This window comes from Dermacentor variabilis, chromosome 10, assembly GCF_050947875.1.
Source record: "Dermacentor variabilis isolate Ectoservices chromosome 10, ASM5094787v1, whole genome shotgun sequence".
In the NCBI taxonomy this organism is placed as follows: domain Eukaryota; kingdom Metazoa; phylum Arthropoda; class Arachnida; order Ixodida; family Ixodidae; genus Dermacentor; species Dermacentor variabilis.
Window position 1 is genome coordinate 90,172,342 of NC_134577.1, and position 15,240 is coordinate 90,187,581.

At 46.3% G+C, this 15,240-nt stretch overlaps 1 long non-coding RNA gene across 1 annotated transcript in view; it reads left to right on the plus strand.

Annotated features, from left to right (window-relative positions):
* Positions 1–13,304, plus strand: part of LOC142559652 (uncharacterized) — a 30,132-nt gene extending 16,828 nt beyond the window's left edge. The window contains exon 2 of the long non-coding RNA XR_012823187.1: positions 12,989–13,304. This is a non-coding gene — a long non-coding RNA (uncharacterized LOC142559652). The remainder of the gene's footprint in view (positions 1–12,988) is intronic.
* Positions 13,305–15,240: the final 1,936 nt, after the last annotated feature.

The following is a 15,240-nucleotide window of genomic DNA, read 5'->3' on the forward strand; positions in this document are numbered from 1 at the left end:
ACCAAAAACTCCCCGCTCATTATTGGAGGGGACTTTAATGCTGCCTATCACACATGGGGATACACTTGGAACAAAAAGAAGGGAGAGGAGCTATGGAGTCTTGCCATGAATCTGGGGTTATGCTTGATTACTGATCCGGCGTATCCCACCCGTTGTGGCACGTCCGCAAGCAGGGACTCCACACCAGATCTTACTTTTGTAAACAATTCAAGAGGAGCCAATTGGGAAAATTCAAATTTGCACCTAGGCAGTGATCATTACATCATAGACATAACCATACGCATACCGAGACAGGAAACTAGAATCTTCAAATTCACTGATTGGGATCAGTTCAGAAAAATCAGAGCGAACAGAAGTAAAGTGGGGCCTCTAGATGCCGAACAGGAGCCCCTTCAGACATGGGGCATGCAGCTCAGAGAGGACGTCAAAGGGGCCACTAAAGAAATCAGGACAGAGGAAAATATTGAAGCTATGGACAGCAGGCTGGCGCATCTGATTCAGGCCAAACAGGCTATATTACAGACATGGAAAACGCGTAGACTTAACAGAAGGCTAAGGAAAGAAATAGCGAAAATAAACAGAGAAATTGATGATCATTCGAAGTCCCTCGTGAAGCAACAGTGGGATGATATCTGTAATTCGGCTGATGGTAAACTCAAACATGGAGGTAGCTGGAACCTCCTCAAGCGCTTGCTCAACGAAAATGAAACAAGGACAAGCAAGAGAACAGCTATAGCTAAGTTGGTTCATCAGGAAAGCCAAGATAAAACAGAGAGGGATATCATGGATAGTCTCGCAGCCAAATATCTCCCACTTAACCTAACGAAGGAGACGAGAGCCCCGAATATACGGGAGGCATATGTGAAGAACTTGACCGGGACTTCACTGAGAGTGAAGTGACGGTGGCTCTTCACAGTCTTAATGGTAGATCGGCGGCTGGTCCTGACGGAATAACTAACAAGATATTAAGAAATCTAGATGATGAATCAATTTCTTATCTAATTGAACACTTCAATGAATGTTGGAGAAAAGGGGTATACTCAGAGGAATGGAGGGTGGCCAATACTATCCTCATACCAAAGCCATGCAAACAACTCACTGTGGACAACCTCCGTCCTATTTCCTTAACGTCATGTCTAGGCAAAGCTATGGAACATGTCATCCTAAATCGACTCACGAAATACGTTGAGCAGAACGACATCCTCCCATACAACTTGATCGGCGTTCGTCCCGGGCTGTCGACTCAGGATGCTATGCTGCTGATCAAACACCAACTTATACAGGCCAGCCCAGCGCATACGAAAGCTCTTTTGGGATTGGATGGGGAAAAAGCTTTTGATCGTATAAAGCATAAGGCAATACTTGACGTTCTCGCGGAGATGGCTTTAGGTAAGAGACTTTTTAACATGACTAAGGACTTTCTTAGAAATAGAACTGCACAACTCATGCTGGCTGAGCTTAAATCAGAAGCTAAGAATTTGGGAAATAGGGGTACTCCACAAGGGCCTGTGCTCTCACCCATGCTATTCGATTTAGCAATGTCCAAGGTTGCAAGAAATCTGCAAAAATTTGAGGGTATACATTGTGTGATATGTGCCGACGACATAACCATATGGAGTGCCAAGGGTAATGTAGGACAGACAGAGACCAGATTACACGAAAGTTTATATGTTATAGAGAACACACTAAAAGACATGGGGTTGAAATGCTCGGCAGCGAAATCAGAACTCTTAATCGTTAAACATCGCAGAAAAGGTCGTAAACCAAGAGGTTACATTCCGGAAGATGAGCCAAAAGTGTGCCTATACACGCATGAAGGATCCGCAATAACGCTAGTTGAAAAAAATCAAGGTTCTTGGGTGTCACATAGACGGAAACAATGCTAACTATAGAACAATACAACATATCTTGAATAAAACAGATAAAGACATTAGGTTACTAAGGAGAATTACCAACAGACACAGAGGCTTAGGAGCAGACAGCGCTTTGAGGCTGATACACGCCTTTGCTCTCTGTCACTTCACTTATGTGGCTGGGTTATTCAAATGGAAGCAGGCAGAACTTAACAAACTTACTGTGATGCTCAGGAAGCTCGTTAAAGTAGCCCTAGGGATACCCAGTAACGCTGCAACCGACAAACTTATGAGTCTAGGGGTGTACAACACTATGGAAGGAATCGCGGAGGCCCAACAGCTAGCGCAACACGAAAGATTGAATAAGTCACGAGCTGGCAGGAACATATTGCTGGCAATAGGTGCAGAATTGAATACATCAAGGAGCCCAATAGAGGCTGAAATAGAATTAAGGACTGAAGTTAAGAACAAGATCAGAACCAACCCTCTCCCCAGAAACATGCATCCTGAATATAATGTCGAAAGGAGAAAGGCAAGAGCTAAAGCACTCTTGCAGGAAATAGAGCAGCAGAACCAACTGACACCTATAGTTGATGCTGCCTGGGTGAAAGGTAAAGAAGCATATACGGCCATTGTATCAAATTATCAAGGGAAGGTGCAAGACGCTCTCACTATTTTTACCAGGGACCCCATGGTGGCTGAACAAGCGGCAATTGCTCTAGCCATCAGGAGTAATAAGTGAGCCTGCATTTACAGTGATTCGAAATCCGCTGTAAAGTGTTTTGATAAAGGCTACGTAGCAGGAGTTGCAGCTAAACTTTTTGAAAACATTGGGATTACGAGAACTGAAATCCGATGGCTTCCTGCGCATATGGGGAAAGTGGACGAGACTCGGGTAAATCTCAATGAGGTTGCTCATAACTTGGCACGAGGACTTGCTAACCGTGACAGTCACAACCGAGCCGTTCACCATCAAGCCAGGGAATCTAGAGATCATTTAATAACATACTGTAACAGATACGAAAGGCACGGACAAGAAGAGAAGGAAGAGAAGACGAAGAGAACGAGGAGTTTGAGAGGCCGGGCTGCGCTACGATCACGCTACCATCATCGTCCAATTCTCCTGTAAATAAAACCATTCCTCCGCAACTCCTCGTAACAGTTGTGGTGGAAGGTGCGGGGTAATCGACACCCGAAGACGGAGGCTGAACCACAAGTTCTTCGACGGAGCCGTCGCCTTGCTGGACTCCCATCGAATTCACCGGAGCTGAACATGTCCCACGACGCAGACGAAGAACGGCCCATTCCAACTGCTGCCCCGACAAGTTCTGTTCTGCAACTGAGAGATGCGCGTCCCGTCGCCGGAAGAGCGGACGAAGACGTCGAGGAATGGCTCATCCATTATCACCGGGTGAGTGCCGCCAACAGGTGGAACAGCGCTTCTCAGCTTTCTAACGTCGTGTTCTTTCTAATGGATACTGCGTTGGTATGGTTCGACAACCACGAGGAAACATTCACAACATGGGGAAGATTTGTTTCGGAAATCAAAGAGCGATTCGGCGACTCCGCGACGAAAAAGAAAAGGGCAGAACAGACGCTACTGCAACGTGCGCAAGTACCAGGCGAAACCTGCATGACCTACATTGAGGCAGTAATCAAACTGTGTAGGATGGTGGACTCCGTAATGTCCGAGGAGGACAAAGTCGGGCACATCCTAAAAGGAATTGCCGAGGATGTTTACAATTTCCTCATTGCAAAAGACAGCCTGGCTTCCGTCGCTGACATCATTCGGCACTGTCGTACTTTCGAGCAACTGAAGACGAGGCGCATCACGCCGAAGTTTGGCAGGCTAGCCAATGTGACCACAGTTGCAAGCGTGGACAGCAACCAGCCCCTCGATCTGGCATCAACGATACGACAAATAGTTCGGGAAGAGCTCAGCCTGCACACGCAAGTGACACATCCAAGCACTCCTAGCTTCCGCCTACCATCAGATTTTGAGCCAAACGTGGCATCCTTCTCCCCGTATCCTGCGGCAAGGGGCACTGAGGATTATGAACTCGCGCCCCGACAGCAGCCACGTCTCTACGACAGAGGCCCTACTTATGACGCTCGGCCACAACGAGAGCAGCCGCGTTTTTACCCCCGAGGCCCGGCGTCTTCTGTCAGGCCGCGACAAGAACAGCACCGGCCCTACTACCACGACGCGACTTATGAAAGATATACCGGATTTCAGCAAGCAGCAGAGACACGTTATCCACATGACCACGAACTTTCTCGCCGCGCGCAGCCGTCAACCATTCGTTTCGAGGAAGACGCTGTGAACCGCGACCCTCCCGTGTGCTACAACTGCGGTTCCACAGGTCATATAGCTCGGCATTGTCGCCAAGCCCGTCAATCACGTAGGACACCATCGATGTTCTCGCCACCCAGAACCCGTACTTCATATGACCTGCGGACGACCGATTTGCTTCCAAGGGATCACTTCTCACACGAGACAAGACGCAGCGATTCGCCAGCATCTGACCGGAGTCTGACGCCACCAAATAGCCGTCTCCGTCGCTCTCCGTCCCCTCGGTGCCGTTCTTCCTCACCGCCGCCGGGAAACTAGCATCCGCGGCCAATGGAGGTGTGGTCGCCGGACGGTCTTTGCAAGAAATACCTCTGCCTGTTGTGATGTACAAAAACAAAGTGAATGTCTCGATTGATGGAATACCGACCATGGCGTTAGTGGATACTGGGGCGACTGTGTCTGTGATGAGCCTCGCTTTCAAAAACCGTCTAGGCCACAAAGTTATGTTTTCTTGGAACGACGGTACTACCTTTCGTGGAGTAGGCGGTGAGTGGCTTCATCCCCATGGTGTTTGTGCTGTGAGTGTTTCGTTGGCTGGGAAAGTGTTTGTGTCGGAATTCCTTGTTCTTTCTCGTTGTTCGCACGATGTTATTCTTGGTATCGATTTTCGTGAACAGTGCGGCGCTTCCGTGGACTGTGGTTGTGGCGAAATATCATTGAACAAGTTATTAATATCAGCACATTCTGAACAAAGCTCGGGTGGTGAAGACAGGGACGCAGACACACTCAGTGTTCTTGATGAAGTGATTGCACCATCGTGGTGCCTGACGCCCGTTCCTGTTTCGGCAACTACTGTTGATGCTGATTGTGTTGACCTTGTAGTTAGACCTCTCCGAATAAACTGTGCTAAAAAAGATATACTTGTGCCCTGCTCTCTCGTGTGCATGACGAAAGGAGTCGCCACATTGTGGGCGCTGAACTGTTCCGCCACGCCGGTTGTCCTTCCTCGCGGTATGAAAATCGCTCTTTTCGATGAAGCCGCATGTAGCTCAATAGCGGCACTAACTACGGACGTCTCTACAGCTTGCTCTCCTTGCGATAATCGCCATTCTGAAGAGCTAATGCTTGACATGATCAGCAAGGGTCTCGGTACATCGGAACGGCAAGCACTGGTACAAGTCCTTGCCAGGCATATGGCTGTATTTGACTTCACGCATGGAGATGCACCCCTTCATTTACCGTCGTCCCGCGCTCGTCACAGAATAGATACCGGCTCAGCACACCCCATCCGCCAGAAGCCCTACCGAGTGTCATCGCCCGAACGCAAAGTTATTGCCGAGCAAGTCAAGGAGATGATGAACAAAGGTGTCATTCAAGAATCATCTAGTCCATGGGCAGCCCCAGTAATCCTGGTCCGAAAAAAAGATGGCTCCTGGAGATTATGCGTGGATTACAGACATCTAAACGCAGTGATGAAGAAGAATGTCTATCCACTACCGCGAATAGATGACGTCATTGATTGCTTACACGCTGCTTCTTACTTCTCAACACTTGATTTGCGATCGGGGTATTGGCAAATACCTATGGACCCTGCCGACAAGGAAAAGACCGCTTTCGTGACTCCAGATGGCCTATTCAAATTTAATGTTATGCCTTTTGGCCTTTGCAATGCTCCTGCCACCTTTGAAAGATTCATGGACACAGTACTACGTGGTCTAAAGTGGGAGATATGCATTTGTTACCTAGATGATGTTGTAATCTTTGGCCGCACGTTTGAAGAACATAACGAACGCCTCAGCGTCGTTCTCGACTGCATTGAGAAAGCTGGACTGGTCCTAAACTCAAAAAAGTGTCGGTTCGGCGAACGTCAAACACTGGTCCTGGGACACTTAGTCGACAAGGATGGCGTCAGACCCGATCCTCGTAAGATTGAAGCAGTGAGCTCCTTCAAGCCACCGCAGTCAGCACGAGAACTCCGCTCATTCATTGGCCTATGTTCGTATTTTCGTCGTTTTGTTCCCCGGTTTGCCGACATCGTTTATCCGTTGACAAGTATTTTGCGACAAAATGCATCCTTCAATTGGACACCAGACTGTGACGCATCATTCTCTCAACTGAAGTTTATACTAACGTCAGCACCCCTCTTGCGTCACTTCGATCCATCTTGCCCAACTGAAGTTCACACTGATGCTAGTGGAATCGGGATAGGAGCGGTGCTTGTACAACGTCCCAGTGGCGCCGAACATGTTGTCGCATATGCCAGCCGTTGTCTGAGCAAATCTGAACGCAATTATACGGTCACGGAACAGGAATGCCTGGCAGCCGTTTTCTCCGTACAAAAGTTTCGATGTTATCTCTACGGTAGACCATTCAAGATTATCACCGACCATCATTCTTTATGCTGGCTGGTCGGTTTGCGTGATCCCTCTGGTCGCCTCGCACGTTGGGCACTGCGCCTCCAGGAATACGACTTTGTGGTATCGTACAAGAGTGGCCGTTGTCACGCTGACGCAGACTGCCTCTCTCGGATTCCTCTTACGACTACCGACTGCGATGCTGAGAATTTTGACGACTGTCTCGCTGCTGTTACTCCTACGTTCCCTGACGCGGCAGACTTTGAGCGAGAACAACGGGATGATGTTACCCTTGATCCGCTTTTTGTCGCCGCCCGTACTTCTAAAGGCAGCGCTCGCTTTACTGTCCGTGATAAATTGCTGTACAAAACTAATTACTCCGGGCATGGAGCGCGTTTTCTGCTGGTTGTCCCCGAGAGTCTCCGTTCCGACGTTCTACGCGCCATGCATGACGATGTGACATCCGGCCATTTCGGCTTCGTACGAACGCGGCACCGCACGCAGGAGCGCTTTTACTGGCCCAAGATGTACGAAACAACCAAGCGCTATGTCGCGAGTTGTGAAACGTGCCAACGTCACAAGCGACCGACCACCGCAGCCCCGGGTCCCCTTCGGCCATTGACACCGCCCAGTACGCCGTTCGAGCAAGTAGGCATTGACCTTTTGGGTCCATTCCCGTTACCCAACAACAAGAACCGCTGGATAATTGTCTGCGTAGACCACCTTACACGGTATGCAGAAACTGCAGCCATACCGTCTTCCACTGCTGCTTGCGTGGCGGTGTTCCTGCTCCGTTCCGTGGTCCTTCTTCATGGCCCACCACGTGTCATTATCAGCGACCGTGGTCGCCAGTTCACGGCTGATGCCATTGAAGAGTTGCTTCGTTTGTGCACTTCACAGTTTCGTCATTCCACGCCGTATCATCCACAGACCAATGGCCTCGTTGAAAGGACAAACAGCACGCTGACTAACATGCTTGCCATGTACGTCTCCTCCAATCATAAGAACTGGGACGACGTGCTGCCTTTCATCACCTATGCGTACAACACGGCGAAGCACGAAACCACGAACTATAGCCCATTTTATCTCCTGCATACAAGGTTACCGCGAAGCCCTCTCGACATTTTCTTACCCTTCGTTCTGCACAGTGGCGATTCTGTATCGAAGACTTTGTGTCTCGCCGAAGAAGCCCGTCGAATAGCTCGTCTTCGTACTCTGGTCCCACAAAGTCGTTCGAAAGAGCGATATGACGACCGTCACGTACAAGTATCATTGGAAAAAGGTGACTTGGTCCTTCTTTGGACACCGCAACGCAAGCGTGGATTGTGCCAAAATTTCTTGTCACAATATTCAGGCCCACTTGTAGTTGTGGACCGCCTGAGCGAACTCACTTACGTCATAGCTCGCTTTCTGTGCAATGGCGGCGATCAAGCAGAACTCAGCTGACTCATATTGCTCGCCTGAAGCCTTTCTACCCTGCTTGTGCATCCTGACTCGCCCCACGGCCTTCGTCTGCTTGCGCGGAAATGTAACAGATACGAAAGGCACGGACAAGAGAAAAGAAGAGAAGGCGAAGAGAACGAGAAGTTTGAGAGGCCGGGCTGCGCTACGATCACGCTACCATCATCGTCCAATTCTCCTGTAAATAAAACCATTCCTCCGCAACTCCTCGTAACAATACAATGACGTTACCAAACATTACCATTTAGGACGCAGACAATTCCCATTGCCACTTTCAAAACTGAACAGGGCTCAGGCAGTCTCACTGCGCTTATTGCAAACGGGTGCATAGCCCACACCGTATAGCATTAATAAAATATATCCAGAGAGGGAGATTAAGATGGAGTGCAATGATTGTAATGGTATCATTGGAATCAGACATACGTTGGCGGGGTGTCTTGCGACTCTTCCCAACCTCGTTGAAGAATGGACACAGTGGGAGAAAAGGATCCAAAGCCCATTGTTCCAAAACCAACTAAGGGCAGTCCAGAGGGCCCATGATGTCGCTGAAAGGCTTGGCCTGACAGTGCCAACGTGGGAGCGGCCCGCCTTGGCTTAAGAAGTTGAGGCTCTGGACCTCTTTACAATAAAAGTTTGCACACACACACACTAAGCAACAACGGTCATATATAGATTCAACTCGGCCAAGATTCTATTCAAGGTTGTAACAGTGTATATCACAGTAAACACAAAGCTATTGTCACTCATCATCATCATCATCAGCCTATTTTATGTCCACTGCAGGACGAAGGCCTCTCCCTGCGATCTCCAATTACCCCTGTCCTGCGCCAACCAACTCCAGCTTACAGCTACGGCTTTCCTAATTTTATAACCCCACCTAGTTTTCTGCCGTCTTCGACTGCGCTTCCGTTGTCTCGGCACCCATTCTGTAACTCTAATGGTCCACCGGTTATCTATCCTACGCATTACATGGCCTGCCCCCTGCATTTTTTTACTAATAATTTCAATCAGAATATCGGCTATACGCGTTTGCTCTCTGATCCACACCGCTTTCTTCCTTTCGTTTAACGTTACACCTAACATTCTTCGTTCCATCGCTATTTGCGCGGTCCTTAACTTGTTCTCGAGCTTCATTGTAAACCTCGAAGTTTCTGCACCATATGTTAGCACCGGTAAAAAGCATTGATACACACTTTTCTTTTCACTGAGGGTGGTAAGCTTCCAGTTAGGATCTGGCGATGTCTGCTGTGTGCACCAGCCTATTTTTATTCTTGTTTAACATTCCTTCTCATGATCAGGGTTCCCTGCGAGCAATTGACCTAGATAAACGTACTCCATAGACTCTAGAGGCTGACTGGTGATCCTGAACTCTTGTTCCCTTGGCAGGCGATTGAGCATTATCTTTGTCTTCTTTATATTAATCTTCAAGCCTACTCTTACACTTTCTCTGTTAAGCTTTTCAATCATTTGTTGCGGTTTGTCCCCAGTGTTGCTGAACAGGACAATGTCATCTGCAAACAGAAGGCAGCTGACATCTTCGCCGTTGATCCTTACTCCTAAGCCTTCCCAGTTTAATAGCTTGAATATTTCTACCAAGCATGCAGTAAATAGCATTCGAGAGATCGTGTCTCCTTGCCTGACCACTTTCTTTATAGGTGTCATTCTACTTTTCTTGTGGAGAATCAAGTAGCTGTGGAATATTTGTAGATATTTTCCAAGATATTCACATATGCCTCCTGTACTTCTTGATTACGTAATGTCTCTATGACTGTTGGTATTTCAACTGAATCAAATGACTCTTTATAATCTATGAAAGCCACGCATATAGAGAGGTTGATTCTACTCTGAATATTTCTCAGTTATCCAATCGATGACACGGATGTGATCTTTTGTAGAGTATCCCTTCCTGAAGCCTGCCTGTTCTCTTGCTAGCATGTTTCCTTTATTCAATTGGAAGTTACTTTGGTGAACATTTTACACAATACGGGAAGCTAATGGACCTTTACTTTTTCAATTCCTTAACGTTTCCCTTTTTGCGGATTAGTATAATGCTGGCATTCTTCCAGTTCTCTGGAACCCTTGAAATCGATAGACAGTTCGTATAAAGGTCAGTAGTTTTTCAAGCATGAGATCTCATCCATCTTTGATTAAACCGACTGTTATTCCATCTCATGCCGCTTTTCCCCAGTTCATGTCTTGCAAGGCCCTTCTAACTTCATCGACAGTTATAGAAGGGATCTATGTACCCTGTTCATTACTATTTGGAATGGAGGTTCTGTGGCTGCTCTGGGTACTGTACAGTTCAGTATAGAACTATTCTGCTGGTTTTACTATGTCATCGAAATTGCTTATGATATTACCTTGCTGATCTTTCTGCGCACACGTCTTGGCTTGTCCTCTGCCAAGTTTTCTTCTCACTGTTCCCTTAAGGAGTCCATTTTGTTACCGCTTCTTCAGTCTTTCTGACGTTATAATTTTGAATATCCCTTACTTTGTTTACCAATATTGACTGTTCCGCGAATTCTATCTGATCTACTGAGTTGGACACTTTCATTCTTTTTTGTTTCTTTATGAGGTTGTTCGTTATATACTTGCGAAAGCTTACATACTGGTTGCCTTGGTGCCTTACCGCCTGCTTTAATTGTCGCTTCTGAAGCCAGCCGTCTGCAATATGTACAGAGTCTACCGGGTTCAAGGGGAACTGACGATCGCGGCTCAATCTCGCATGTCGAATAGGGAGGAAAGCAGGGAGGCAGTGCAGGCGGGAGGAAGGCGACTTCGACTCCACCAACAAGTGCGTACTTTGCACAGCCGCGCGCGCCGTATGTTGAAAGGGATCTGCAGAAGGCTCTAACCTTTGTGCACGCTGTGTTCTCGCCGCTCTAGCGTTGAAGCGATAGAGTTCGCGAAGGTCACTTCGCTAGCTGCTGCTACCGCGCTTGCTCACACTAGCGTTCTGACAGCGAGTGTCCACGCTCGTTGAGTGTGATGTGTTCATGTTTGCGTGTGCGTGCGGACACCATGCTTGTTCATTCAATTAGTAAGCGAATGTTTACAAGTTTATACTGCCGATAAAACTATACTATCCTTACTTCTTTTAGCTGTCTGCAAATTTGCTATCGCAATCGATGTTTCCCGTTTCGGGCAACACTGCAAATTTTTTATAGCGAAGCTGCATACGCCTAGGCGAAACACTCGTGGTCCGGCCACAGAAGCCCTACGGCGGGGGTATGAGCCATTGTTTAGGGGGTATGAGCCATTGCATTCGTCTTACGTGACGGACAAATTTCTCGTAGGGTAGACATAGGAATGCTCACGCATTTAAAACATACATTTATCTACGTATTACTGCAGGGAAGGAACATAAAGGAGGACGGGGTTAAGGCAAGGTCATGATGACGTAATAACCTCGCAGCAGAGGGGCGGCGTGCCATTGTCTACGCCGATAGTGACGTCGTTTCACTCTCGCAGCAGAGCGCGCGCAGCAGTCTCTCTCTCACTTCGGGTTCAAAAATATGTTCCATGTCCTAAAGGAAATGTGCGGCCCCGGTGTGCCACTTGGTAACTACAGTACGTTACTGAGTCATAAACGCTATGATCAACGCATTACGAAACACAAATGCATAACATAATTCGGAAAGACTGATGAATCCTCCGGACTAACGCAAGGAGTCGATCATTCCACCCCTCCATGGTGGTGATCATGCGAAGCGCAATGTGTGACATTTCAAATAAACAATCTGATAAACCCAAGCCGAACGTGCGCGTAACCTCACTAAGAAACCCAAAGACGTAACCAATTATTGAGAAGGACTTTAATAAACCGTCGGAACCGGGGCCGCACATTTCAGCTTTGCTGGTTCACCCTCTGTACAGGGTGCACGGGCGGTAATGTTTTTTAGTTCGCAAAGTAAAGAGAGCGCATGGAGCATATAGCACAATTCGGCCTATTGATATGGATTATATGAAGAAGTGGGCTTTCCTTGAGCGACATAGTGCAATGTTCAGGTTGCTAATTAAAACAGTTCACTGAATAACTTTATAAGTGTTCTATTTGAAGCATACGTACAAATTTCGAAATTAAGAGCACGAAGTAATGAAGTCATTGCGTCACTTCTCCATTGATCATCCTCAATTTCGTAACTTTGTCATGTTCCCAAAAGTGAATAGTAAGATTACTTTAGAAGAGTTATAAAATAGGAAGTCATGAGAGAATGTGCATATTTGTTTTTAATGTCACATTCTAACTAGTTGCAAGGTTGAAAAAACTGTTTCAATCATAGTTGCACATGCGGAATGTTAATATTGTCATGAATAAGTGACACGCATGAAAACAAAACCAACAAGACAACCAAGATAGTGGGAATGTGGTAATTACGCTTGTAGCTGAACCGTTGGAGCCCAACCTGGGATATTTTTTTTTATTTGTCTTCATTGACTGGTGTGCCTTTAAAATGAACTAATAGTCATTCTGAATGTGTCTCATTTTGTATGCTTAACTGTACTCAAGAAAGAATACCACAGACGCCTCAATCAACCTAAGGTCCACACATCCTCTAGTTGTGCATATTGGCAATAATAAAATGAAGCTTTTCAGTGCATTGTTCTGTATAGGCTTCTACATTTTTGAAACAAACAGTGCCCACCAACATGCGGTTGCGTCTGTGTTGTGTGTATGTGTTGTGTGTATGTTTGCTGTGTGTGCGCGCGTTGTATGCGTGTGCGTGGGGGGGGGGGGCGTGTACATTTTTTCTCATGGTGAGTCCTGTTCGTTTCAAAGAGCATACGGCGCCACTGACTGGCCACCTTCTAATATTCTGCAGTTACCTGAAACGAAATAGTCGTCTGGATGGTGTAAAAATTATTTGAAAGTGGCCTCCCACACGGTACTCAGATACGCACACACTCATAGACTTCGTTGACCATTCTTCCCCCAAAAAGTCTTATGCTAAAGCACTTCACTGTGCTCTGTACAAGCATACTACTGCCATATGTACGTATATTAATGCACCACTTTTATTTTTCAGGCCAGTCGCAGCATGTATCCCTGAGCGAGGAACGAAGGTCGAGCGCCCAAGCAAGCAGCGTGGCCTTGTACAAAAAGTTGAAGTTGTCTCCATAATCAGGTGTCTTCACAATACAGTTTTAAAGCAAAAGCCTTCAACTACGTAATGCCGAGGACAATTTGAGCTTTTCTTCAGCACCATTATGGTTTGATATGTGAGCTGGTTCTCTTGCACTGTAGCAATAATTTCGCGGTGGCTTTTTGTTTCCATGTGGGTTATTTAGCCATCAGTTTTTCTTCTCTTAAATAAAACACTTTTCTACATGGTACAAAAGAAACTGTAGCCTGGCTCTTGTTTGTAGCATTATTTACCACAGTGTTAGCACTGCCACCTGCTCTTTGTCACGTATGGCTCGATGAAATATCTGATTCCTTGGCCTAGACACCCACCATGGTGGCTAAGCGGCTATGGTGTTACGCTGCTAAGAACGAGGTGGTGGGATCGAATCCCGCTGCGGTGGCCGCATTTTGATGGGGTCAAAAAGCAAAAACGCCCATGTCCCGTGCGTTAGGGGCACGTTAAAGATCCCCTGGTGATCAAAATTAACGCGGAGTCCCCCACCAAAAACGCAAATGTGACAGAAGTTCACATGAAAATGGTGTCTAAAAGTGATAAACAGTGGTCGAACAAGGAATATCGGCTGCAGCCAACGAAAGAAAGTTCTCTTCGTGAGAGCGGCAACTGCATAAAGAAGAAAAATGCCCTTTCAAAGCGTTGGCTTGAGCGACAGTCCTGGTTAACCAATTATTCATCACGATAGAAATGGTCTTTAATAAAACAGAAAAAATCATTAAAATAACAGAAATCTTTAAAACAGAAAGCAGAACTGTTTCTGTAATACAAAACAGATAACTATTTTCAAACACAAAATTTCTATTACTGTAAAGCAGAATGAACTTTTTCAATAACAGAAAAGGGAAAAATAGAAAAGTGAGCTGCACAGAAATTTTCTGGCAAGACACCTGCCAGAAAATGTCTTTTCTCTTAAGGAAATATTTTTGCAGTGTAGAAAGGAAGGATTGATCGAGTTCGACGCGCCCCTTAATGTTGTGTACGCAAAAGCAAACACTGCATTAAACTTCACAGTTATAAGAAATGGCACAGAATAGCACAGAGGTTACAGCACTGTCGAAAAAGCTCCTGAAGTTTCACGAAAAGAAGCGTAAAGTTGCAAAAAGTGACACAAGATAAAACGAGGATGCGGTGCCCTAATAATTAATGCAGCTGCTCTACTTTGTAGTTCGAGTTATTTTCCAAATTTATCAAAGAATTTCGTAGGTTTCACCGTCCACATGACCTCTTGCAGTGCTCAAATCGACGATTTTATTTTCCTCATTGTGCAACTGAGCATTGTGCAGAAATAGCTGTTTTTAACGTGATATCGCGTTGACAATCGTTTTCGGCATCTTTGCTAACGGGCATAAAGTATTTAATTTCAGTCTGGAAAAATGTACATTCGCTGGAACAACTGCGATGACGAAATAAAGCTAGGCGAGCCACACAATGCGCAGGGCAGATGACCGATTGTCTATTGGAGTTACAGAGAGGAGCCGAGGGAAAACGTGCGCAATCCAGGATGGCAGGAAACAAAATGGCGTGATAAAAGTAGAAATTACGGTCGTGAAATGACGTCAGTCTAGGCAAGAAAAAAAAGAGTGCGAGAGAAAAATATGGGGCCAACTTAAAATTTGCTCATGCAGCTGCTGCTGCTGCTGCTCGCTAGTAGGATGGTGATGCAATGAAGTCGGCAAAGAGTGTACTTAACAATGCCGCATTGCATGCGCCTACAATCGATGACGCGTGTGCTGTAGATTTCTGCTTCGCGTAACACTTTTACGCGAAGTCAGTCTTAAGAATTCAACTGTTCTGCGTCCAGATACGCCTTGAAGAAAGTCTTTTCAAAAACATCTAACGCCAGGACTTTCTTATGTTGTGTTGACGCGTCCTCATTGTGTTAACGCGTAACTGCGACTTTTATTTTGTTTTAGTCTTCGCAGAAACAACTGGCATATACAGAACAAATGTATTTTTGAACTACTGTATTATCGAGAGAGGAGGGGGAACCATGAAGCTAGATTTTGTTAATCATGGCCATGTAAAAGCCAGCAGACAATGAAGCCAACGAAAGCATCGGGTAAATTAGGTGTAGTTGAAATTGAAATGAAAATAATAAAGGGGGGAATGGGAAATGAAAGCAAACGAAAAGATAACGT